Here is a 26,225-nt window from a genome sequence, read left to right on the forward strand (position 1 = left end):
CCTAGTTGAATTTAAAACAATGTTATTTTTGTGTTCACATTATTATCATCTAAGCAAAAAAAAATAGAAATATTGTTATATTTTTTTAGAAACATTATGTAGAAAACTAAAATTAAATATGATAAAATGACCAAGTCTACGTATTTTCTCAGTGGGATCAAGTATCCCTTGATGTGGGGATACATGATCCCGTTTTAAAAATATTGCAAAAAAAATTTTTACCAAAACTATCTATTTAGTTTCAAATGAGAAAAATACTGCCTGATAGAGCAAACAATTGCGATTGTTCATGTATTTTTGATTTTTTTTAAACTGATAATTTGCATCAGAGAAAAAAAAATTAAAACTAAATGGCGATCAAGTCTCCCCAGTTTCCCCTACAGGCCGGCGCATCAGCTTAAGTCTAGCGATTTTGGATTGGATTTTTCACTGTTGCGCTGCTAGGGTTATCACAGCAAAGTTTTGGGTTTCACCAAAGTTCTCGAAAATAATATTTTATTTAATAAACAATTCACTTGTGTGCCGCTAATAATCGATCGCTGTGAACAATCACCAAAGGCGATAACTTGCCAGAAAAGGCAACCACTCAAACACAAACTCTGATCCAAAATGGCTGATCTTAAACTGATGCGTCGACTCGTACTGTCCAACCACAGATTGCATGGAATTTTCAAACGTCCAGATAAGACGAATCTATGTGAATAAGGGGGAAAAGTAAAAATTTGATGCGCGTATTCCGCTCATTTGAATGAGACTCTTCTTCTGCAAAAGCTGACATCGGTAAAAAATAATAGATTTGTCCATTTCCGGCTGTAAAACGGATGTTTGTTTTTCCATACAATCCGTGGTCAAACAGTATATATAGGGTAGCAACCGACCGGTAGCTACCGGTCGAGGTCTGCGAAAGTAACCTAAGAAGAGGTCCTACATACTCCCTTTTTGGATTGTCAGAAGAGAGAGCCATGTAGCTAAGTCGGTAAAGAATTCAGCTTTCAACCGGATGGTCCCGGGAGGTGGGAGGGGAGGGGGGCGAGATTTTTAAGTATGCATTTTGCCTATAGAATTTTAGGGGTTAAAACTAATGCAGCGGGAATGCTATTCACTTTTTCGACTCCTTGATGCAGCATTCATTTAAGCATACTGAACTATGACAGATTATGCATTTTAAAACCATTATCTCTATGTAGTTCTTGAGTTATAGAGTTCGGAAATTTTCTATGCAGCGAATAATTTAATTTTTACATAGAGTGTTTTAACATGATATTTTTACAGCAATTTTGAGCGCGAATGCTTTACACGTGTCAGCTAGTTGTATTGTACAGGTCGAAAATTAGTACTTTTCTTTTAACTCTCGACGTTAACTTTCTACGTATTTTTTTCAAACGTTTAAAATTTTGTATCCGCTTGAAATTTTAGTTGCATATAAAATAAAACCGAGTTATTTCTCACTTTTTTGGTCTTCGTGAAACCCACATAAGTTCCACTTAGACGGAGTTACAACCGTAAAATATTATGAAGTATGTATGCAGTGGGATAGCAGTTTTGGTTTTATTAAATTAGTTTATTTGATTTTGAGGTTAACATTTCTCTCAACACGTTTCATCCGAGCAGAGATGAAGGAAAAATAAAATCTGGTCTCAAAAATTTCCAAGTAAATCATTGACATCCCCCCCCCCTCTTTAGCATTCATCAAGTTTGTTTTTCTTTTTTCATTCTTTCCTTCTTGCTTTTAAATTTTTTTTCCAGTAATAGATGCCCGAAAAAAGTTCCTTTCATTGACATGAAACTTTTTTAAGTGTGCACAGTGCACAGTTGTGACACAGAAAGTTTTTGTGACAAAACTCTAAAATTGAAAACTTACTTCATAGTAGCACTCTACTTGCGCAACAGTAAATAATTTTACTTTTTAATGCTAACAATCGTAATTTTCTGGGTTTTTTTTTGCCAGAAATCCATACGTTGAGTACTGGGTACTTAAAGGGTGGAAGCAACACCTATAGGTATTTGCGGTATGTTTTGGAAAAGTAACAAAAGGTGATCGTGTACAGAAAACATTATAACTTCTTTTTGGCATTACTTCTTTTTCAAAAACAGTTGATTATACAAAAATCAACAGTACGACACTTATTTATGACTGGAAAACCTTAGCGTTACAGGAGTCATAAAGTTAGAAACCAGTTATTTTCTTATTGTTCATATCATTCTCGTTCAAAAAGAACACTCATTTACTTCAAAAGTATCAGACTAATTACATTTACGATAACTAAGTGTGGTTGCAACTAGGGATGCACCGATTAATCGGCAGGCCAAATTTTGCCGATTAATTGACGGGTAAAATATTTTTCAAACTTTTTTTTTTTTTTGCCTTTAACAAGAAACCAAGATGAATACATTTATAAACAACAAATAAACGTAAGTTGCTGCAAACATTTTTAAAGCTGCAGTATGAAAGTGTACAGAGTAAAAACAAATAGTTAAGAAAGTGCGTAAAACGGAATGAAGTATTAAAGAATAATTCTCACAGTTAAAACTCACATGACGCCACAAAGAGTAATTAAATTGCAGGAAATTTAAATTGGAATGCAAAAACTATTTATCTCCCCTTTTGCCCCCCTCCGCTCCCCAACAATACACTTTTCATATCACCTGCCTTGCAATGCTAATGTCATTTCTATTTATGTTTCGAAGGACAGAAATGTAACAAAAATAAACAAATGTGTACATGATCCCGATTGAACCTCCCCTTAACTTACCCCCCCCCCCCAATCTTTTGTTTCATTTTTTTATTAGCTTACTACCCGGCGTTGCCCGGGTGCTTTTCAATGCAACATATATTTTAGGTAATTAGATGGATGAATTATATCTAAATGAGAGTAAAAATTGCACCCATACCACTTTCTAGGCTGAAATCCTCAAAAGACTGTAAATAGCACAGAAAATCGAGCATTTGCAGAAAAAATAGCATCAATTCAAAACAAAAAAGCATGTTGTCGGGGTTTTGTTGTGTCCACTGGCATGTTGTCTGCGGTTGAATCAGACGGGCGGGTACATCCAATATCTTAATGCTAAGACAAATGCTTGTCTTTTGCACATCTTGTGGGACAACCTTTTACGTGATGCTTCGAATACGAAAAGCATTGTGCTGCCTTAGAAGTTTTTGTTTACCCCAAGACATCAAAGCATGCTATAGTACTCTTCAAATCCATTTTATTCGGGGGAAAAATCATGAAATATCTTCCTAGAAAGAGTCGTGAGTAAAATTCAATGGCTTTTATCATGCACAAATATATACAAATCATGCTCATTGGACACCATTACAATATTTTCAAATTAATTGAAAATCATCCTCAATGGCTTAAAAGCCAAACAGATAGTCTACCGTAGAGAAAATAAAGAATTCAGTCATTGTTATTAATGGACGTTAACATTCGTTTTACAGAATTTCTGACGATGTTTTTTCGATCAAGGTATCACGTGTTAGGTAGACTCATTTTATAAATTTATTGTAAGTGTTCAAGTATACAAGTACATTCTGTAGAGAACGCTCACTTAGTATAAATAACTTTATAAAATTTGTCTGCTTGCCCTTTCCATAGCGATTTAGTGGCATGCCATGGAGTAAAATTGATAAGTGTAACTTGCATAAAAAGATGTACACCAGCTACTTTTTATTTTCTTATATTTATGCCAAATTTCTATTTTCGAGGGCAAAAATGACAGTTAGACAGTAATATTGATGTCTTGCAACGATTTAAAATTTGTCTGGATTAAAAAAAATTTTCACATTGATGCAGGTAGTGAGAGCACTTATTTGAGTTTGCTGCTCTAGAGTTTATTCTCTTGAAAATATTGAAATTTTAATTTACAGAGGCACAGTCGTCATGAGGGGTAGGAATGATTCCACTGAATATTAGTTACCGCAGATAGTTACAGTTATTATTTTAAGTTACATAAAGCATTAAAAATGGAAGTAGGTGGACGCGAATTATGGAACGAACTATATAAAAAACCGTCAATTGAACTGCGTTATAGAGAAAGAAGTAGGCGTGCACATTTTGGTCACTATCCGCGTCACTTTTTTTTAAATTATTTTCTGGCCATGAAAAAAAACCCGTCTTGTTTGTACTTACAACTACATAATAGACGTTTTTTTTATTTTATTTATTTTTTTACAAAAGCTTGTTGCACATTTTGTTCCTCTTATCCGCAAAATTTAAGTCGAAGCAAATGTATTTTCACGTTTTGAAACGTAATCCAAAAACTAAAAAGTTATGATTCAATTTTCTAATTCGTAAATTTAACTCAAAACTTACTCCTAAATACTATTCTTAGTCCTCCTTCCAGCAGCAAGAAGAAATACGTTTTTGAGTGAACACAACCTTCAGCATGCAACATAAGGCTATCTAGATGGGAAATAGGTAACTTTCATTTAAAGTGCTTAATCACCTGCCCTTATGACTTATCGATCGTCATAGAGAGAACTTAAATCACACTGAGGATTGTAATTTCTTGAAGTTTAAAGAACAATCTATTGCGATTAGGGGTTATAATGAGATACAAAATATTTCACCTTATCCCTGCACGGTTAACAGAGATGCTTTTATCGCACTGATTCATGCCCGTTCTTGTCTTACAGCATTTCTTCAATGACAGTTGAAATGCTTAGTGGTAGTTACAAACTTTCAATTTTTTTCAACTGTTTACAATAAAAGTTATCAAACTGAGCCTTTTAACTGGGAATGGAGCTTTTCCCAACTTATTTCACGATGAAGACTAAAAAGAAAAAACTTCATAATGTGGCGCAATATTTCACTATGCCCTTTTCAGTAGCAATCTCTTTCTGTCAAAAGTTGCATCACACCAGCTAACTGGTTTAAGATTATTGCTAGTCGGGGAAGATCCTCAATCAGGTGTACTATTGCTCAAGCGTTAAAGTAATATAAAATTTTAAACGATTAAGAAATTTGTCTATATAAAGATGGAGCAATTTTATGTATTTTAAAACAGTTTAAATTTAAATTAATATTTCTTTGCGTTTTTTCGAAATTTAAACTCTTTCTCTTTCAAAACTACATGAATTCTGCCTTATTAAATTCCCGTGTGGTTTTGAGGGTCCTTAAGTTGCATAGTAGGGTGCGTCTTATAATGCGCTTTTTGAAAAAAATTTGAATTTCTTATGGATCACCCCTTTAATTGCTTCCTTTTGATGAAAAAACACCCACTTCAAAGTTTCATAGAATTTGAACAAAATTTAGAGGTTGCTACCAGCGATTAAAATTACGTTCGTTGTGAAAAATAGAGTAAAAATATATTCCCCCCCCCCCCCCCAATTTTCTATTGCAATATTTGACATCAACATGAAATTGGGTTGGTTAAGGTAGAGACGTAACCCAAATGCTTGTTTCCTTTACATACAAAAAATAATAAGCATTCATGGTTGCCATTAGTTTACAATTTCAGTCTTTTACATTCACCAATATTGTAATTTTTCCCCTTTGCTTCTAGTAATGAGAAATATACAAGCATTTTTCTTATTGCTACTCATCATCCAAATTATTTGATAATATATGTTAAAAAACTTGATGAAAAGACCTTTATGTTGAAAAATCTGAATGTTAGTAATGAAATCCTCTATTATTTTTCCTTTGGTTTTAGTTCTACAACATCTGCTGTACAGTACTTCATTGGAGGAATTGTGCTTTTAGGTTTCTTTAAGAAAGAGGCCAATTTGGAGTTTGTCTCTTCAGAAATGACACGTAGATGTCAAATAAAATTACTTGAACAACAGTTTCCTTCTTGTAAGTGAAAATGCTTCAACAAAAGACCAAATCTAGATAAACTTAATTGCAAATTCTTGTTCTTCAGAATCAGTCAAAGTACATTCACTTACAACAGAGGCTGAAAAAAAAAAAAAAAAAAAAAAAAAAAAACTTTCACTACAGTTCATTCAGATTCTTCATGATTTTCTTTCTTTCAATTTTTTTTTTCACGCAAGTTCTATTGCCTTTTTAAATAGAGATTTATTTGTTACCAATTTCGCCTTGTCCTCCTAGTTTTCTTTCAGTTAGAGATAATTTCTCGCCTGGAAGTGAAATCTTGCGTGAAGTATCATCAGCAAGAGCAAGGTTAAGCAAATACTCTAATGATGGATTCCAATAATTTTGTTTTTATAATTGAAATAGAACTCTTTTAATTTTCTTTTTGAGTTCTTAACTGACAACTTGTGTTTCTTTGAGTTGCTAACCAACAGTTAGTTAAGAGGTTGAGAGTTGATTGTGGCTACAGTTAATTAACATGATTTAATAAAATATGAAATAATTTCAAAGTTTCTCGCCTGGAAGTGAAATCTTGCGTGAAGTATCATCAGCAAGAGCAAGGTTAAGCAAATACTCTAATGATGGATTCCAATAATTTTGATTTTTTATAATTGAAATAGAACTCTTTTAATTTTCTTTTTGAGTTCTTAACTGACAACTTGTGTTTCTTTGAGTTGCTAACCAACAGTTAGTTAAGAGGTTGAGAGTTGATTGTGGCTACAGTTAATTAACATGATTTAATAAAATATGAAATAATTTCAAAGCCAGTAACAATCTAATTTATAACTAATTAAAATCAATGACAGAAAGATAACATAAATAAATATTATAATAATCGATGGAAAAAAAAAAGTTAGATTTCAAATTTTGCAACAATGGTAGCAACCTCTAAATATTATTCAATTTTTATTTTTAAGATATGTGCTTTTTTTTTTCATCCAAAGAAACAAAATGAGAGGGTGCCTCAAGAAAAAAATAACATCTTCAAAAGTAAGACGCACCCTAGCTGCACAGCCTTTTATTTTCTCACTCATTGGCAATCCTAGCATGGTAATTTATGTACATGTAATAAAAGCCATAACTATACCCTTCCTCCTCTTCCTTGAAAGATAAATTCCAGTTGCGCTATTATGCACAAAAATGATTATTTTTCAATTCATTTGCCATATTAATATTTTTACCCCTGATCTTCGATAACCTGGAGCGATTTCTGTTAAACTTAGGTGAACCGAATTAGGAAAACCATGGAATAGTATAAAGAACATATTCATATTGTATATTAGTTTTTTAGGGATAATACAATATTAAATTGAATTTATGTTTCAAGGATGTCGTTTTAATATAAGTTTAGTATTCTGATGCTGAAACTGATTTGTGAAACCGGTTCACAAATTTAACGCTGACGTTAATCTTTGAAGAGGCTTCATTTCGGGCATGTTTTGCAGGCTTTTCATTCAGACCAAATTCATAATAATATGAAAGTTCGTTCGTGTCGAAAAGAGCAATTTAGGATTATAAATATAAACTTGAACCTCTTCGGATCTTTTTTAAATTCCAAAAACCAGCCTATAATGAATTCCTGAGCAACAATTTACCTCAGCGCCAAATTTGGAAGAAATTCGACTAAAACTGAATTTGTATAAGGAACATACACACACAGACACACCACCACACCCACAAACAAGCATCCATTTTTTTATGTATAGAAGGATAATTTCTTAAAATTTACCATGATACCCTAACCCTGCTTTTGGTGACACAACATGATTATTTTTTCAGGTATTTTATTCCTCGTAACTATGCATATGAATACATCTTACAACTTACTACTTAAATCATTAATTTTTGCATAAAAAATAATATTATTTGATGTAAAAAAATGTGCATATTTTATTTATTTTTTAATTTTTTTACAAACTAATGGTTGAATTAATATTGTTTTTAAATTTATCTTTTTTATTTGAATACATATGTACATATATATATAATGTTGCATCATGTTTCATGAGTCAGTGCTTTTCCCCTTTATAATAGTGCTTTTAGATATCCTTATATTTTTTTAATAATGAATGTAAATCTTATATGAAATGGTTACTAATAATTTAAAAATAAATTTAAATTAAAAAATGCTCCTAAATTTGCCTGCCGATCGCAGGCTGTTGCTAATATTTTTAAATTTCATGTCTAGTTAACATTATGTGAATTTATTAACATTAATATGAAAATTGGCTGAAAGAAATTGCATGAAATTTTGAAATTATTTTTGGAAAATTAGGAAAGAAAAGAAAAACCGTCTCTCATAAATAAACTGTTAACTATTTCTAAAGTCAAAAAAAAAAAAAAAAAGTGACGGATTAAATTGCATTAAAAATAATCAAAGTGATCATTAATCAGCCAGAACCGATTAATCAGCTGATTATCAGCAGCCGATTAATCGGTAATCGGCCAATAAATTTCTTATCGGTGTATCCTTAGTTGCAACAACATGTTGTTAAACAATCCAGCAGTACTTCTTAACAATGTTAATACTTTTCCATTTGCACTATATTTTCCATTAGAAAAACAGTTACATATACAATTTTTAGGCCGAGTCTTAGGCTAAAAGAGTTTCTATTCAGACGTATGAAATATCTTGAAAACACATACTGCAATATGCTTTAAATATGATAACGTCTTATAGTCTTAAAATACAGATTCTATTAAAAGTGCCCCGAAGTTTACAGGAGGAAAAAAGTCTCTACATTTTCATCATAATTTCCGTTCTCTTAAAGAGCATTTCTTAAAAATAAAATAACAGTAAAAAAGAAGTAGCATTATTCACAGAATTAAGCTCAGGAATTTCACTTTTTAATGAGATATTTAAATTATTCTACTATTTTGTGAAAAAAAAATGTATGTTTTTGCTACTGGAAAAAGAAATTACATTACTAGATTGTAATCTTTTTAAGGTAAGTCGCCATTTTAATAACTAATGCATTTTATTTTCTTCCCTAAGCATTTGTTAACCTACAAAACTGTTTGAAACATTGTTCCTTGAAACTAGACAAAGAAATGGATGGATTGCGTAATGAAATGCAAAAATGTTGCTTATGCACGTTGAAATCCTTAACTTTTTTTAATCCTTCATTATTATTCATTTTGCTTACAGTTGATGAACCAAATCCTCTCTTGGCGAAGCATATTAAGTATTATAATAATGAATAACGAATTTGATACTTTTGAAATATGTACTTCAGATTATTTTTAGAAAAACATTATAATTGGTTTATTTCTTGAAGTATGTGCTTCAGACTACTTTTGGAACAAAAATTATGAACTGTTTATTTCTTGACATCTGCTTATTTCTTGAAATGCGACTAATTCCTCCCTAGTATTGACTTAACTGATCTAGTTCACGTTTCTTAATGCGAATGACCTTTTCACTGCAACTAAAATCAGAGAATATTCTCGTGCTTTGCTCAAAACTTTGAAAGTTTGATGCCATGACTTTCACAGAGGACATTATTTGGCTTTAAAACTATTATATCCGTAATGACCATGGAGAAGGGGATTAACCACTTTTTTCAGGTATTACGTTTCGTTAGGAAAATAAAAAGTGAAAAACGAGAAACCCTAGTGTTTCCATCAAATCAAATAACAGAGAGTTTATCTTACATTTTTGACACAGAGAAACTTAAATTAAGAAATCAATTGCGTCATACTTTTGTCATTTTTTAAAAATGTCATAAGAATATTAAAATCGATGGAAGTAATGAAAACGGGTGTTTTATTGAATTTGTTTTAAACGTTTTCAGATTATTTGCATAAAACATAAAGAATTACCACGAGCTAAAAATTAATACAAAAAATCAATATATGAAATACACCGCCAGCTCAGTCAATTCCAGCCGAGGACTGCAGTTTCGTGCTTATTAGCACTCATCAGCCCGGCATAGGAGTGACTGAGCTGGAGGTGGAAAACCTCTTAAGGAAGCCAAGAGTGCCAATTCTGCAGTGCTAATTCTGCATTAGCTACCAGTTTGTTTGGCACTCTTGGCTTCCTTAAGAGGTTTTCCACCTCCAGCTTAGTCACTCCTATGCCGGGCTGATGAGTGCTAATAAACACGAAATTGCAGTCCTTGGCTGGAATTGACTGAGCTGGCGGTGTATTTCATGTATTTCTGCCTTAGCCCTGGCTATAGGGCGGTACCTTACTGAATATACCTGCCTTGCCTTCAATATTCGAGTTGAACCGAACCATTGTTTCGGTCACTCGTCTGGTCAGTGCTAATTCTGTATTAGCTACCTGTTTGTTTGGCACTCTTGGCTTCCTTAAGAGGTTTTCCACCTCCAGCTCAGTCACTCCTATGCCGGGCTGATGAGTGCTAATAAGCACGAAACTGCAGTCCTCGGCTGGAATTGACTGAGCTGACGGTGTATTTCATGTATTTCTGCCTTAGCCCTGGCTATAGGGCGGTACCTTACTGAATAAAAAATCAATATTTATTGTAAAATTGTATGCCATCAGTGTAGATGCAACTGCGCAGATTCTTCAGCTCTAATTCAGATTGTGATGTGTCAGCCAGTGTGTGTGTGTTCAACCGTTTATGATTTTGAGGTGTTGACGTACTCACATTTTTCTTATTGAAAAGCAAGACTGGAAAATTTGCTTAAACCATTATTGTCGTCGAAACATGTTCATTGATTAATACGAGAGAAAGGGGAAGAAGGATTTCCCCCAAAACACATTGACTTCTATGCGATATAAATTCTTTTAATCCCTATAAATTTACCTAATTTTCAGAGATAGACACATTGAAAAACTATGTGTTACTTATTAGTTATTAAAAAATTAAAATTCAAAATTTTTTTTTAATACAAAGCAAATAATGGCATTCTTTTTCTCTCCGTGTGCTGATTCTGGCTTACGGAATTTTAAAATTGATCCATTTTGGGGAGAAATTAGTGGTTTCAAGTATAAAATTTAAAAAAGTATTGCTTATAATAGTAGTTCCGCCAAGTAGAAAAGTGCCGGAACTCCCACTGGTATTCTAGCCAATGTGTGAATACGGGAATTGACAACTTAGATTTCAGTCCAGTTCAGCAAACAGCTTGAGCAACAAAGAACGTATCTTCCATTCTCGAAAACAAAGGGTTTAACTTTCCTTGACTAAACCACTCATTCACGCACCTCATTTGGAAAAATGTTCACTTCGTCAACTTCTTTCCTCAAGAGCAGAATGTTGAAAGACCCCCACCCCCACACACAATCACAACAGTATTGATTAGAAAATCCTAGAAGGCAGAATTGCATTCCGAGCAGACGGCAATTAGTTACGAAAGAAAGTTCACGCCACTTGTTCCTTCGCTACAACATACCTAGTTTGATAGAGTTTAAACTGTTTCCGATTTCTCTTTCAAAAATCAGGATTTTATCATCAATTAAATTCGACATTTAAATCTGCGTTGGCTGAAACAATGTTCAATGAACGCCTTAATTTCATTTTAATATTATTAAATAGGAACTGCATTAATTGAAAATATTATTTTTCACGGTTCTCAAAACTGGGAAGAGTTAAAGAGTACATTGCAAAATCAAAACTGCAATGCTAATAGAAAATTTATAGGAAAGTTGGATTGCATAAAATTTTCTAGTAACCGATGCAGCTTCTTAAGTTTCGTTACTATATTACTTAGGAAAAAGCTGTATATCCGTCACTTGGTAGTCAGTCAGTTTTATGGAATCAAAATGTCCAAGAGTACATAGTAAGACTGCAGTTGTTTTTTTTTTTTTCAGTGCGCTTTTGCTCTGTTCTCAGTGCAAAAAAGGAGACAAGAGTATTTTAAAGCATATGTATTAATATAGTGTTCAAATGAAAACGAGCATTGTTAATATTCGTACATATTTTTTACGAAAAAAAAAATAAAATCATAAAAATACATAATTTAACTTCGTAATCACATTATATCCCTTATTTTGCACCACTCTTCAAAATTCTGACTTTTTGTTTTTTTTTCTTCACTGGATTTTCATTTACGTCAAAATATCACTCTTTCCAACTGAATATCAAGCCTTTTTTCACATATTAGACACAGGTTAGTTTACTTAAATAGAAGAACGCACTTAACATTATACCCGCCAAATGTGTTGGAAAACAAAACATATCTTACTTTTCCATTTAGTGTTTGTAAAGCTATCCTTCACAAAAAAATATATATGAAAAAAATTAGGAATATTTTACGCTTATTGCCCGACTTGGTTTTCTTTTTGGGGGTTTCGGTAGACAAAGAAAAGAGACGATTATAAACGAAGATGAGTGGAAAGTTTCAAAAAAGTAAGTAAATAAAGGGTTAAAGAAGCTAGTCGGGATTTGTACTAATTGCTTTAAAAAAAAGAAACGACCAAGTGATTTTTTTAAGCGACTTTTTTTTTTAATTTTAAGCAACTAAGTGCTTAAAAAAAACTTTGACGTATTTACCATGAAAAGATTTCAAAAGTTACAGCACCGCCCACGGCAGAAATGTACCATATAAAGGAAATAAATTGACGTGATTGCTGAATGCTGATAAATGAAAATGTTTTGTTCCACTCTTATCCCTTTCAGCATATAACTAGAACGTGGGAGAACGACATTCATGGTTATTTTCATTCATGGTACAAAATTATGCGCACGCCCCTCACATCAGGGGCGTGCGCATAAATTTTGGAACCCGTCCCAAATGACTTTTACACGTCCCTACATATTGTTTACCCCTATATACCTCTATATATATTTCACCCCTCATTTCAAAAATCTCGGGCCCTTTCAGGCTCGGGCCCGGGTCAATGGTGTTCCTTCTCCCACTGTGAACGCCTCTGCTCACAATTGTAAGAGCATCCGTTTATAATGTTTCGTAATTAATCAGCGATGGTTTAGCTAGTTACGCCTAAACTCCTACCGAGTAGAACTTTGCTGATAAATCTGACCTAATGTGAGTAGTATTTTGCGTGTGTTTACGAGTTGGCACTTCGATTTTAATAAAAGCATCGATTTTTGCACAAAACACGTTGTAAAGATTCTAAATCTGTTAGATCAGTGTTTCGTTGTCTTTACTAATAATAAAGCAGAAAGTATCTCTGTCTGGATGTCTCTCGGATGTCTGTGACGCGCATAGCGCCTAGACCATTCGGCCGATTTTCATAAACTTTGGCACAAAGTTAGTTTGTAGCATGGAGTGTGAACCTCGTAGCGATTTTTCGAAAATTTGATTTTATGCTTTTTCTATTTCAATTTTAATAACATTTTCCGGAGCCAAATTATCATAAGATGGACGAGTAAATTACGAAATTATCATGACGTGGAATGGGAGAGCGAATGAACATAGCTAATTGGTGAGAAATTCGTTATCCATTATTTGTAAATATACAGGCGAATCTAATGACCTTTTAATTTCCAACTACGGGCAAAGCTGTGCGGGTACCACTAGTATGACCTATATGAAGAACATGGACTTTACTTCTGTAAAATGTAATTATATTTTGAAGATTTCCAGAACCAATATTTATATGATGTTATTTGGCTCAGTAAACACCAAGCAACAAACATTATTTAGATATAGTTTCTGAAAACTTTCAAAGCATAATTGCAATACATAAAAGAAAAATTCAATTTCTTCATGCACTCCATGCGACGAAACAAGCATTTAACAGAATTGGAATCTTTGTACCGTGTTTTGTACAAAACTTGATGAACAACATGGATCATGTTGACCACGTGTGTGTGCTACAAGTATGAGCGATTGTGTACGTACGAGTGTGAGCTAGTGTGTGCGTACGAGTGTGAGCTAGTGTGTGCGTACGAGTGTGAGTTAGTGTGTGCGTACGAGTGTGAGCTAGTGTGTGCGTACGAGTGTGAGCTAGTGTGTGCGTACGAGTGTGAACTACTGTCTGCGTACGAGTGAGAGCAATTGTGTGCTAGTGCGGGCGGTTGTATGTGTGCGAATGTGCACGTGTTTGTGAATGCGTGAGTGTGTTTTACAGCTTCTCTGCGCTAGACAAAGTTGATCACGTTGGTGAGCTACAGTAATGTCCAATGGAGTCGTTTCCGAAATTTTAAAATTTCGCTAAGTTTAGCTGTAAGAGTAGAAATAATATTCGTCGCTTTTTATGGCGGACAAAATTTCAGTGGCGTCGTTTCCGAAATTTCAAAAGCATTTTTTTTCTGAAAGCATAAAAAACATTGGATTGGACCGATTTCAAAATAATTTGACAAAGTTTAATATTTTTTTAAAAAATATTTTAATCGCTCCACACATTCATTTTTCTTTTTTTACGCTTCTGCACATGACATCACAAGTGATGAAATGCCATTAGCGCAGGGCGCAATATTTAATTCGCTTTTATCAAATTCTAGAAACGCAGTAGACAGCAAGCGTAAGCATTCAACACGCCAGTGGAGTAGCGTGTCAAAATTCATCACTTGTGACGTCATAAAGACCACGCTTTTTGTTTGAAAAATCGGAAGTTTTAAAAAATTAATTTCTTTTTTGTTTTGCTTAGTTTGTCAATTTCAGTGACTAAAAGTAGACTGATGGAAACAACCCCATTGTCCACATTGTTTACTAAACACTAGTTAAAATGGTAATAAGAACTTTTCTGAAACAACAGTAACGTTTCCTTTCGCTCAAATAAACATAACGTTGCCCATTTATTTTTTAATATTTAATCTGCAATATATTTCTCTTACAGAAAAACATGGAAAATATTTCGCTTGACTAGGCTACAGAACTTGCAGAGGATATTGATAAGAGGAATGCAATAACTGACGTATTAGTACACGAATCCACGTGAAGGAACGTTAGAAATGCATAGATTCTGATAAATTACATCACAGTTGAGATATATCAAAAAGAGCTGTTTCCAATTCGCCAGCATGTTCGATTGGAAGGGTTTTATTGTGATTGTTATCACACATTTACGATAAATGCTTCCCTCAAAGATATAAAACGATACTATCCAATTATATTAAACGAAAAACTTAGTTACAATTTTATATTTGGCTCTTTACTTTGCCCAAATTTTAAACCACTGTTGCCGTAAGTCAGGTCAGATAAGCTTTTCACACGCGATGATATCAAAATGTTGACGAAACATCACGAGGTTGCTAATACGTGAAAAAGAAAAAGCGCTGTGTCATTCCTTCGTAACGGATCGAATCTCTCGTAAATAAACATTCAAACGCAAAGCAGAAATGCTCCTCGACCATTATATACATTAGTTGGAAAATTGGAAAAGCGCATTAGCGCATAAATTATGAAAGAGTTTTTTTAGTTGTGCCCTTTTTATTTAAAATATTACAGAGTTTTCTAAAATATTAAAACTTATCGAGGAATTTTTATTAATATTTGATCACGGTATTTGATGCGTGTGGAAATAGATTAGTATCAAATATCAATATTTTGGTGGAAAATATAAAAGTTAATAAAATTCAGTGTTATGGATGTGCAACATTTTTTGGTGCAAATGCGTGTTTTAAGTATTAATACCTTATACCAGAGGTTTGCACGTCATTAACTATGCGTAGAACCGTCAAAATTATTTTTGTTTTGTTAACATGTTACATCCACTGAACTTTAACTATTAAATTGTGAAAGTTTAATTACGAATAGATACATTTACTTTAAAAAAAGGATTTCATTTTAATGGACATTTTAATTTTAAGTTTTTACTAATCAAACGTAAAATTGAAAAATTGATTTTCCGTTAAAATAGAAACCCTTAAACCTGCTGTTCAAATTAATTGAGAAAATTATAACAAATTTTATTTGGTGCAGAAAAAAAAATAACTTTCGAACGGCATCAGACGTTGAGGGGTGTAGGAAATCTTTCATCCCTTTAATAGGCAATTTACGTGCACTTTTAGCTTACAAAATTAATTAAAAAAAAAAAACTAATCCAAAATTTTGAATAAAAAACCCCATGGGCAAACCCCCGGGGCTTGAAGTAATTTTCTACTGAATTTCAAGGCTGTAGATGCTATGGGGTCTCCTTTACGCAGACCCGCCACAGATTTCCTTTCACAATTTCTTTAACGTGACATTTTTTTTTTAATATATAGAGAAAATAAATAAAATATAAAGTAAACATACATTGAAAATGAAAACGAAATTCAAGTCCGAGTTCATTTGTTCAATGGTAGTAGGAAAAATTACAGAAAACAAAATTTCTCAACGATTTCGAAATAAGCTTTGGGCTTACATATTGAAAATCAATAAAGACTTGCAGTATTTTTTTAAAGTAAGAAAATACTCATACAAATAAAATGTTTGTTAAACATATTGGTTAAACACATCTCGACTTCTTTAAATCTTTTAGTGAAAGAATTTTTTAAAATTGAAACATTCTAGCCATAAAAGGTCCCCCCATTCAGACCCAAAAAGGTTGAACTCCGATTGGCAGGTCACAACTTTCTTCAAATAATTACTTGTAGAAGGTTGAAATAATTTTACTTATGTTCACGAACGAACAGTTATTAATACAGTCGAACCTCCATACATCGAACTTCCCCATATCAAAATTTTCTATGTATCGAAATCTCAGCAAATTTCTATGTTCATTACATAGAAAAATTGTTTCTATACATCGAAAAAATCTCTATATATCAAAAAAAAATTTCAAGACGTTCGTAGATTTTTTTTTTCCGTTTTAGGCTTTGTCTCATGACAAATAAAGGTTAGGGGAGAAAATTATGTTCACTAAAGGTTGCTACGAAACTCCTGAGGAATCTGAGGTTGAGGGGTGTGTAGACAGTTCGTTATTCCGTTCTGGATTTCTTAAATTCCCACAAGTTTATTTCAAATCTGAGTTGTAACCAGTAACACTGTAAAATCGGTTTCAAATTACCCCTTTTGTTTTTTGATTATCAATCCTAGTTTTTTTAGATTCAGTAAAAATCATTCAAGTTAAGGTGTAGTGATTTTTTACTTTTCTCTTGATAACAGTGTCAAAACAAAAATCCCCCTAATGTAGCGGATAAAGATGAATTACCGAAAAATGAAGATGTATGAAGGCGCAAAAATATAATTTCTGTAATTTTTTAATTATTAATTTTCATTTAATCCGATGCTCGTATAAATTGGAAATTTGGTTTCATACACGAAAAGTAGCTTTAATTTTAATGTTTTAGGATATTTTTATGATAAAATAAGATCATTTCTACGTATCGAATTTTCTATATCTCGAATTTTTTTCCGGCAATTTGCTACTTCGATATATGGAGATCCGACTGTACGTGCTAATAAGTTTGGTGTTTTTTTTTATTAAAAAAACCTCTAAAAAGAGAACTGACTTAAACAATTAAACTTAAGTGGCATTGAAATTATCTTATGCTATATAATCTATGCTAAAAGCAATGCACTTTTGAAAGCTACAGCAACAATTTCTGCTTGTTTGGTATTTATACCCGGCAAGTGAAAATAATTCACGAAAATGAGAAGTCTCATCAAACCATATTAAAGAAGTTTGTAGAATGTTAACTTTGGCATGCACACAAATTTTGATACAAAAATCCAATCCTCTATGCAAAAATTATGCAGCTTCATCTTTAAACATCATTTGATATAAGTACGCTGTGGATATTTGTAAATTTTTAGATATTCAAAAAAGGGTGCTACAAGGTAGGGTAGACCGGGGCACGTTTACCCGTTGCCATTTTTTCAAAACGAATTATAACTGGAGAACCAACAGTCGTAACAGATTGATGCTGCTCCCTAGGAAATATCATCACAAGTTTTTGAGCATCAGTCGAGATCCGGTCTAGCATGCAGAAAGAATAATCTGTTTTCCACCAAGACAAGTAAATTTTCAGTTGAACGTTTGGAAGCTCATTGTGAATAAATAATACTTAGTTAAGAAAGAAAAATTATATAAAAATTAGCAGAATATTATCCTTTTTTGAGAATGGTATTTGTATGAACTGAAATGTTATTAAATATATTTGCACGATTAAAATCAATCCAAACTGCGAGACGAAGCAAGTTTACGCGTTGACGTCTGAGCACCTTTACGCACGCTCGTACCGTCATACTTCTAAACGTGCCCTGACGCTTTTTTTTTGCTCCGAACTGTATCAAAACTTCTTGGTATTTGCAGGCTATTTAGTTTTGAAAATCACCATTTAAGTTTCAATTAAGTTACAAATTCGTATCCTATAGCTTACAATCATGTAGTGCAGCAGTCTTCATGCCCTTTCAGCTTTTACTTAATACACTATTTAGTCTGCAATAAATTTGCTTTATTTAAACGATGGTAAAGCATTACGTTCAAAAGACTAACAGAACCACATTAGGTGTTAAAATAAATATGCGTAAATGTGCCCTGCGTCTGGTGCACGTTTACGCAACCGACTTGGATTCAAAAAAATAATTTTTTAAACGGTTAAAAACACAAACTGAGCAACAACCGAATATACCGATTTCGACTCCAGTAACTGCTTCATAAAACTGCAATGTCTAAAATTTCCTCAGTTAAAACATAAAATTTAGAAAATTCATTGAAAAACATCCGTGTAAACGTGCTTCGGTCTACCCTATTGCCGCAACAATTTGAGGATTTAAGAATGTTGTGGGGTAATTTAATAATTAAAAAAATAAAACTTAAATCGATGCGCTTTCATTTTTTACGTTTCTGCCAATAATACATAGAGTAAATAAAATACATAGAGAGGCCCCGCTACACAAAGAAATTGAAGTTACACCGTTGTATCCCAAGATCCTTAGCTTCTTGCTATCTTGAGATATATCTTGATTCAAAACATTCTATTACTGAATCTCAATCGGTTGTTAATTTAAACTTAGATATTGTTGCAAGTTTATGAAGCACGTTTTTGAAATTGCATTAAAACCCGAATTAAAATGCAAACCAATCCGCCAGCTACTTTATACGGTCCCTTTGCGAAAGTGGTGAAAACTATTCTCGCGAAGCGATCATGTTATCATAACCCCGCTCATCATTGCACCACTGTATCCCATAATTCCGGCTTCAATTTCATCTCATCTTACCATAGACGGGGCCCCTCTATTTATATTTCTTTACTCCATGCGATGGTACCACAAATGATGAAATGCCATTCAGCAAGCGTAGAGCGCAGTAGTTAATTCGCTTCTTGATTATCATAACGTGGAAACGCTGTAGAAAGATGCGCCAAGATGCATCATTTGTGACGTCATCAAGACCACGCCTTGTTTGAAAAATCAGACATTTAAAAAAATTAATTACAACATAACTGTTGAGAAAATGAAAGTATTTTCTGGGCCCATGTTTTTATTTTTGCTTATTCTATCAATTTCAGTGACTAAAAGTAGTTACTATTGGCTGTAGGAAACAACCCCATTATACATTTTCGAACTTTAATTAGATATATTAAGAGCGATACTCTAAGAAGTATGATTGTTTGAACAATAGTTTTCCTAAAGAATTAATATTTATTTTTTTGTAATTTTTCATTTATCTAGCCCCTTTTAAAACGGACTTTGCTTAATCCGACATTCTGAAAAAAATTAAAGGTATTTTAGCGCAACAATATACATTTGTAGGCCGTATTTTGTACTTTTGTAATGAATTTTTTAGGCCGTATTTTGTGCTTTAGTACTGTATTTTTGTAATTTTCTCTTACGCAGTTTTTTATTTCATTCTCTGGAATTAAAAATACAATTTTACTGTGTACAGTAGTTTGTTTATGTGCCGCAACTCAATTTATAGGCTATTTTGTTTTATGTTCTATCTGTAATTTCATCAACTCCGAGGACCTAGCTTCTCTATTAGTACGGTTTAAGAGTTTCCACTGAATAAGGATTGTGGATGTACAACTACAGTCTTTTTTTATGAACAAAAGAAAAAAAAATCTTAAATTTCCAATTTAAAGGTTTTTCACTCTACGATAGAAAGGTATATCTTTTGAAAGATTAACATTTTTTTTTTCTATTCAGTTTAACACCTATTATTTTTATTTCAAATTTTCTATTTTGTGTTTAGTTCGTTCAGTTAATATCTTCCTGTTTTCTTTATTTAATCCTATAAACTTGTTCAAATATCTTTTTTTGGAAAAAAAATGCTTTTTATTCGCGCGTTAACTCTTTCGATGCATTGTGCCAATAGAAATTTCTTCAGTTTTGATACTGAGTCAAAAATATCATCACCTGAACTAACAATCGCATAATCCATGTTTGTTTTTATGAGTAATTCAAATAATGATTTTTTAAACTGAACTACGAATTTAAATCTGTTTATGATGAAGAAAGTAAAATGTTTGTACTTTTTTTTAACTTCATTTATTTATTTTTATTTATTTATTTATTTTAGAAACACTTTTTTATAAAAGAGTACTCAATTTCAATTTTTTTTAAATTATGGGTCATTCTCCAGAAAACGTAACTTTTGAACGCAAAAATTTTTCAATTTCGAAACCTTTTGTTTTTTTTTGTTTTTTTTCATTCTTACATGAAAGTGTTACCCACTAGAAGTCACCATAAACAATGACCCAGCTAAGTTCCAATTATTTTACTCATAAATAAAAAATAATAATAATAATAAATGTTTTTATGTTTTTTTCACGGAAATAAAAAAAAGAATTTTTTTTTTTTTTTGATATTTAGAAATCGAGGCCAATTTAATGTCAAAGTAATATTTTTTTTAAATTGTGCAAACAATCAGCTATTTTAATGATTAGTGAGAATATAACATTCAGCTCTCTTAATTAAAGTACGACTTAATTAGTAGTTTCAAATGTATGTTAAAAAATAGTATTGAGTCAATTTGAGGATATTCTGGAAGTTTATAATTTTGGTAGAATTGCTATTATTGATGAGTTTCCTCCACCATTTATTTTCACTTCAGAAATAATAGCATTGATAAGGTCTGTCATGGAGGTGAGGAATTTTCCATTAATATAGGAGTAATAGATACATTTTTCATGGAAAAATATTTTTTCTTCACTGCTACAATCTGTACATGTTAAGCATATAAAAACATGTTCACTTCCTTTTTACATTCATTTATATCCCTGAAATTGAAGTTCACGGAGGTGAGAAGTCAGAATAACCACACTAAGCTTTTAAGCAAAATCAATCTTCTTGTTTTTCGATAAAAATCTCACAACTTCAACTACGGCTGAAAATAAACAAGGGGACTCTCTTGTATCATCTTTACTAATAATAAAGCTGAAAGTCTCTCTGTCCGGAGGATGTCTAGATGTCTGAATGTCTGTAGGATGTCTGTGACGCGCATAGCGCCTAAACCGTTCGGCCGATTTTCATGAAATTTGGCACAAAGTTAGTATGTAGCATGGGGGTGTGCACCTCGAAGCGATTTTTCAAAAATTCGATGTGGTTCTTTTTCTATTCCAATTTTAAGAAAAAAAAATATCATAAGATGGACGAGTAAGATACAAAATTATCATAACGTGGAACCGTAACATGGGCACAAGCCAATTGGCGAGATACGAAATTATCATAACGTGGAACCGTAAGATGGGTACGAGTCAACTGGGGAGAAAATTCACCATACATTATTTGTAAATATACAGGCGAACCAAAAGACCATTTGATTTTTCTATTACGGGCAAAGCCGTGCGGGTATCACTAGTAATAAATAAATAAGTATATACTTTTGCTTAAACAAGTTATTGCGCGACATAAATAGTCACACAAGATGTGTGACAAGCCACGGAGGTGAGAATTCACATGTTATGAGCCAAAAATATACTAAAATAAAAATTATTATTAAAAAAGTGTTGGCAGGTTTAATTAAATATATTTTTGATAAAATTAAAAATCATTGTTAAATGAATTGTTTCTTAACGTTTTTTCTGTAAAAGGCGTGTGACAGAAAAGTTACACTTTTTGAAGAATGACCCTTATGTAACTTATTATGTGCACTTGTAAGTTTTTAAATGCGGCGGTTATCCTTCAAGTAATGAGCACATTAATTGGTGTAAGTCTAAAATGTAATTTGAAATACAGCATAGTGAGATATAAGTTTAAAAGCAAGGATTTTATAGAAAACGTTTTTAAATAAATATAAGAGCAAGATTTTTTTAAAAACATTTTTTAGAATATGTAATTGTATAACTTAGTTCCGTAACTTTGTTTCGTGATATTGTGCTTAAACTGATTTGATATTAAAGAGAATTTGTTACTAAGAGAGGAATATTAATATTACTCCTATTATTTTTTAAAATTTCAAGAAAAATTTTGATTTGTTAAAAAATGTCTTACATAAGATTAGAGATAAAAAAAATTTTGAAACTAAAACTTATAAGTTGATTGTGACACAAAAATTTCAATGTAGAAGTATTTTTAGTAAACCATTCTTTGCTGCAAGAATGTTGCAACTAAAAAAAGTTGCACTTCCAGAAAAACTATTAACTGTTTTTCACTTTTTTCTCTTTGAAAGTTTGCAGAGCATCTTTAACAACTATGGTTTATTAGTAAGCTGACTTTTTAAAATCGCATTATAATTATAATAATAGTTATTATAATAAAAATCATTATTATAACTAACGCTGTTATTAATATTATTATTAATATTAATATTATTATGATTATTATTTTGTTCTTGTTGTCGTTGTTGCTATTGCAGTAGAACCCAATTTTAAATTAGTCATTTCGCTTAAAAGGAAGTACAAACATTTGTGAAGATTTTAAAGAAGGATAACATTTGGAATTATTAGTAGGATATTTTTCGTTTGTATTGAAATTGAGCTAAAAAGAAAAAAAAACAAAAAGCGTAAGTTATTCTTTCATTAGTATGCAAACAGCACTTATAACAATATTTCATAATAAGTTTTTATGAAACTTATTTTTAGTATTAATTAAAAAAAAATTTCACATCCAACACCACTAAATTTAACTCGTTATAAAAATCCGTTAAATGCGTTTTTCTTAACCATTTATCTCAGTGTTTTAACAATTCAAAAATACTGTTCCAGTTGTAACGCCTAGTCCCTTCTATTCTTATGGGCGTTCTACTCTTTCAAGAAGGTTTCCTGACGTAAAGATTTTCTAATGTAATTTCTTTTATAAATTGTCGTCTCATTGAAAGCCATTAATATAAAAACTTATAATTGAGCAAAAGATAGTCTTTTAAAGAATATACTTATTACATAATCTAATTTCCTTTTTTTAAACTTCAAAAGCTATAAGCTAACACACAGATGACGTAAACACATTTTAACCACCTTTTAATTTCGATAAGACTTTTAGTTAGTCGTCCAGGGTAATTTTGATCCCCAATCTCGATTTTCAACTGTCCAGCTCCCAAATTAAGTACTAATAATTATAAAATCAGTTGTAAATTAACTGCAACTCGTTATCTTGCCACTTAGAGCAATTTGGAACCATATCAGAAATATGATGTATTAAAGTAAAAAGGAGGATGCCTTAAGTGGCATGGTTATAGCACCATGCCACTTAAGGCATGGTGCTATAACCATGCCTTAAGAGTGGGTTATTGGGACTTTTTCAGTTTCTATTAAAGCAAAACATAACAAAGAAAAATACGAAATGGTCACAGTGAACCATGTGGGCAACCATATATGGTTCAAAATGAAATAGCTATACTAAAGTTCATACTGTAGTTCATTCATATAGATCTAAATAGTCTTCTGCGAGGAAAACCAATTTTTTTTTTTAAATTAAAGTATGTCTGATGAAATGTTTCAGAAAGCATGAATCGTTACCTGTAAATTATAATCACTGTTGACACCATGGGGTCGTTCCTAAAATTTTAAAAGTGTTTTTTTTCTGAAAAAACATGCTTAAAAACATAGGACCTGACCATTTTTTAAAATAATTTGGCAAAGTTTAAAAATTAAAAAATAACTTTAATCGGTGCGCTTTTATTGTTCACGTTTCTGCCGATGACATCACAAATGTTAAAATGCCATTCACTGATGCCATTCACAGAGCACAATATTTAATTCGCTTTTTTACTCACATGTACCGGCAACGATATGGTTGATAGCAAGCGTAGAGCGCAATATTTAATTCGCTTCTTGATTATCATGGCGTGGAAACGCGGTAGACAGATGCGACAAGGTACATCATTTGTGACGTCATAAAGACCACGCCTTTTTTTCAAAACAGGACACTTTAAAAAATAATCAAGAATCAAGCGTTGGGAAAATGAAAGTCTTTTCTCGCTCCGTGTTATTTTATTTTATTTAATTATTTATTTATTTATGTTTTTTTTTTTTTTTTTTTTTTTTTTTTTGCTCATTTTATCAATTTCAGTGACAAAAGTAATACTTTTGACTGAAGGAAACTACCCCATTAACAAATTAACAATTTTGAAAGGCAGCGCTTGTGTTCGTAGTTTCGAATTTAAGATTGTTCACGAAAAGTAAGTTTAGAAGGGGGCAAAATTGCATACTAGATGATGTTCGATGAAAGGAGGTTCTTTTGCTGCATCGTTTTCATCGCATCGTAGTATTAGATTTTTTTCAGTTATTGCTGTAAACAGAAATCGTAAATGAAATTTCAAATGGGAATTCATAGTTAAATTTGTCTATCACAAAAGCGAGTCTCAACATGCAAGCATATCTGAAACACTCAGTTGATGCTGGCTCATATCTGTAAAAATAAACTCCGCTGACGTACTGATGACGCTGATGTAGCGTTTCTCTAAAAGCATAAAACCATCGTCACAGGACACAAATTTCATCTGGCCATTTCGGAACGTTCGCCGGAGATGCAATTGCTGACTTCTGGTGATCCTCTTTTGAACTGAAAGGGCACGTACGCCTCTATTTAGCACAGTTGTCCCGCCGGAAATCAGCAGTTCCGGAACATAAAGTTAGAATTACTTCATGGGGGTTTCGAATTCAATTTTGAACTGTCAAGATCGTGCAACTAGATTTTCGAAGAATTTTCCGAACGTTTCTGCAGACGCACACATTTCTTTAGAAATGACATTCATTTAAAAAAAAAAAATCACAATACGTTTTCATTCTATATTGCCAGCTAAGTATTTAAAAAAATGAATGAATAAATGTCAAAATATTGTAATGACTTTCTGAATTTTCAAATGAAATGCTCTTTTTGCTGACAAATATACCTACTGTTGCTGGCTCAAAGAAATGATTATTTGGAAATGTATCTCTGTAGATAAATTTTTAAATGAAATGCAAATACATTTTTTGCCGGAAAATATGGTTACTAATCTACTGATACCACACACTTAGGAGTGGTTTTGGAAAATAAATTAAGTTTTAACTCCCATGTGACCTACGTTAAAGAAAGAGCAGAAACGAGGCTCAAATTATGAAATGCTTAGCAGATGTGAAATGGGGATGCACCCAGTTGACTCTTAATAGGACTCACAACACCTATATTAAACCTGTCATTAAATACGGGAGTGAAGTTATGATTACAGCCACAAAAGACAAGACCGACTCTTTGGAAATTTCCCAAAACAATACACTACGAATGATCTCTGATGCAAGCAATTGTTTATTGTAGTTACTTTTCCTGTTCCTGGCTGCCTTTTACAGGGATTAATATCTTCCTAAATAAAGCCATACGTAACAAATTATATTGTTACAGACACAAAGAAATGATTTATTGGAAATTATCTTTGTGAATAGTCACAGAATTTTGTGATAAATACTGAAAAAACAGGTAGTATTCATAAAAAGTAAAAATATTTTTCTTAGAATTTTGGAGAACATCCAACACGAAGTTCTGCTTTTTTTTGTTGGACTTCTAAGATCGACTACAAGTATCCGTAGGATGAAGAAAACTTTCTTCATGCACCTGAGCTACCCTCGTACTTACCAATTTTAATGATTTACTATCTGCGTGCCCGGCGTTGCACGGGCTACCTAAAAAATGAAAGAGATTTCCAGTTGATGTTTTTGTATTACTCTGACATCAGTTTCTAAAGCGTTAAAAAATAAATAAATGCGCGTAATGCAAGGTTTGCAAAACAATAGTAGAGCATATTTTTGGCAAAAATCTCATTAACGTTAATCATAGTTACCAACAATACAAATTATGAGCACTTTCAAGTAGCACAAAGGATGACAATATATGCATCATCTACTATAATATGTGCTCACGTTAAACTGAATTACATCTGATAGACTATATCTGAAATATTTATGTAGGGGAGACCGGGGCAAGATGACGAGCCGGGCAAGATGACGAATGCCTTAATTTTTCCGTTTTAATCTAGGTAACTGCATCAACTGCATGCTACTGGCACTCCTATCCGCTGTTCGTTCAGCAATAGTATAGAGACGCTGAAATCGCCATATTTGTGTTAGTTCTGAAGCTCTGATTGCTTACCGTTGCCACGGTATAACTTTTATGCATGTGTAAATAAGCTCTGCTGCATATACATATAGGATATATCGTGTCTCTTGAATATTTATGAGTAACTTAGTTTAAATACTA

At 32.4% G+C, this 26,225-nt stretch overlaps 1 protein-coding gene across 1 annotated transcript in view; it reads right to left on the reverse strand.

Moving 5' to 3' along the window:
* The window catches only part of LOC129217188 (uncharacterized), a 188,734-nt gene that overhangs the window by 104,210 nt on the left and 58,299 nt on the right, over positions 1-26,225 (reverse strand). The gene's annotated exons all lie outside the window — the stretch shown is intronic.

Source organism: Uloborus diversus, chromosome 2 (assembly GCF_026930045.1).
Source record: "Uloborus diversus isolate 005 chromosome 2, Udiv.v.3.1, whole genome shotgun sequence".
NCBI classification, from domain to species: Eukaryota; Metazoa; Arthropoda; class Arachnida; order Araneae; family Uloboridae; genus Uloborus; species Uloborus diversus.